Source organism: Montipora capricornis, chromosome 7 (genome assembly GCF_036669925.1).
Source record: "Montipora capricornis isolate CH-2021 chromosome 7, ASM3666992v2, whole genome shotgun sequence".
NCBI classification, from domain to species: Eukaryota; Metazoa; Cnidaria; class Anthozoa; order Scleractinia; family Acroporidae; genus Montipora; species Montipora capricornis.
Genome location: NC_090889.1, coordinates 13774701 through 13777559, shown reverse-complemented (window position 1 = coordinate 13777559; position 2859 = coordinate 13774701).

Sequence of the window (2859 nt, the reverse complement as noted above, 5' to 3'; positions counted from 1 at the left end):
TATTGTCAAAATAAATTAAAAACTCTCCTTTTTTAGACTTGGGTTTCCAACTAAGTTTGTTATTTATTGTATCACCTGTACAGTCCATTGCTAGCAATGCAACAAGCAGCAAGTAGAAGGAGTCCATGGTGTACTTTTCCCAGAAAATTAATGTTCTCCGGGATTTTGATTTTGATCAAATGAGTAGAAATTGAGAGAAATCTGCGAGAGAATGATAAAGTTTGACAATGAATTAACCTGAAGCATTTGAACATTTTGACTTTTTTAATTATTATAATGGGACGAATATAAAGATTTCGCGTGGGTGCATGGACAAGCTAAGCCAGTATGCAAATTGCTATAAATTTGACTTTCATATGCATACAAAGATTGACAGTGAACTGGGGAAAATTATGGCTTCGTAAATCCCTCAATTAAAATACCAGGGGTTGGAATAAACGGAGATCATGTACGTCCGATCATGATAATGATGCCACCGTTGGGTCTTAGGATATGTTTTTAATAATAATAATAATAATAATAATAATAATATGTAATAACTTTATTTCGAACTGTCAAAATATACATTGAAAATAAAGCCGTTCTCCGTAATAGGAAAAGTACTATGTACAATTATGATATGATAGATACTCTATAAACATTATCAAAAACTTAACATATCAAAAGTAGGTAGTTAAAATGAGAATAAAAAGTAAAGCTAAATGACAGTTATGACAGTTCGACAGAGTTGATAATAATAATAATAATAATAATAATAATAATAATAATAATAATAATAATGATAATAATAATAATAATAAAAATAAAAATACTAAAATTACTAATAATAACTGGTAGCGCCCAGATGACGGTCACATATCCTCAGAAAGGTCCTGCGTCTCTGAGATGCAGGAAGGAGCTGAGACGTGGCACTATATTATTAACATTAGTAATAATAATAATTGTAATAATGATAATAATCATATCACGGTCCAAAAGCAAACGTGTAACTGTTCTTTCTTGAAGAGTCTAAAAACTTAGTGTCTTCATGGTGATTCTATCAATTAATTAAACCACACCAACAAAGGGGAAACCGATGTAACATCCATATGTGTACCTCGTGCCCTTCAACAAGCTTCCGATATATGCCGAGGAAAGAGTAATTTAGGGCGCATTTGATTGACCGTATTCCGGAATAGGAATACATGGAATATAAGGCTGCGTTCCATTGACCGTATTCCGGAATAGGTATACATGGAATAGAAGTTAGAAACTCTTCGTTATTACGGAGATTCACATTGTCAAACACCTGCTAAAATGCTACTTTAAACATACCTTTATTATCCCTGTTGCTTAAAAAAAGCCAGACATACCGTCTTAAGTCATTACTCCAAGTATTCTTATTCCGGAATAGGGTCAATCGAACGCACCCTAAGCTAATTAACAAACATTCACCGAAGTCGAGATGGCTAGCAGTGAATATATTACCGAGCCGCGAAGCGGCAAGATAAATATTTACTACTAGTCACCGACACTGAGATGAACAGTTGTTTACGTATATTCTAAAACAGTGAGATAAAATAGCACAAAAAGATTGTTTTAACTCAATTATTCAAGCAACGATTTTACAGTATTTTCGGGCGCAAATCCCGCGTAAGTTTCGCGAAGGTGAATAGAAAAAGATATTTGGAGTTTGAATAGCCAATCAGAGTACACCTTCAACGCTATCCAGTGTTTTAGTATAGTAATTCACGATAGTCACAAATGGCATCACGGTATTTTGCCTATGAAAAGAAAAGCTCGTTTCTCTGTGACTTGTAGACCCTTTGGAGTGCCGTTCATTAACCGAAAGGGCTGATCCCAAAAGACCACGAACTTGGTTTTCTCGGACAGCGCGCAAAATGCCACTTTTTTAAAATACATGGATGATTTTGATACATGAAACAAGTTGGCGCCAGGTTTATGAAGATAGATTTTTTTAACATCTAGGAATTAAATCCTATTAAGAATGTGAAACAAATTCAAGTTCACGAACGAAAAACACAGAAAAGTTACTGTCATTAAGCGTTGCAATTATAAACAGCTAGGAATGCTCAACGATAACACTGCACAGTGAAAAATATATTGAAAAATATGTTCTCTACTGTTAATCACAAGAACTGAAGCCACACCCTGTGCTGTGTGCGTTTGGTTCAATTTTTTTAAATCCTCAACCGTAAAAGATTAATGTTGGGAATCGTCCTTTTAGCCAAAAGCTAGCAGGTTACAAAGCTTTGTTTTCTTGGAAGGGTAATTAAGTTACGTGTGACCCACGCAGTCGGAATTTCTTCTATCGTCTAATGCATGAGTGGTTTACAAAGCAAGGAAAAGAACCGTCGCCTGGTTGAACCCGTGGAATTCGGCGGCAGTTTGCTGGGCCGTATCTCTGGCCCTTAAATTTAACTGAATGTTGTTAATGGCTCTAATTCGCGGATAAGAGAGCAATGGACCGTAGAAACGTTCTTAAATTAAAACTCTTTACTGAAAAAAAAAAAAAAGGAGAAACGGTGTATTCAATCTGGTGGTGACGGTGTCATCCATTTTATTCTAGGGGTACTTGGAAATCACACTGGCTATTCAAATATCAAATTGTGAACTGAACGGTTGTAATCTGCCCGTTAGAGTTTTGCAGCGTTTTTGAATGTGCACACAAAAATTCGCTTAACAAAAGCCATGTTGCCTTCAAATGAAGAAACAAAGCATTTTGCGATCAAAACTAACAGAAAAAAAAAGCAAACCTTGGAAAGCATATTTGTTGCTAAAAGGTCATATTAGAAAATGGTGTTTTCGACTGAATAAACGTCTTGGAAAGGATGGAGAAAAATCCTGAAATAGTTACAA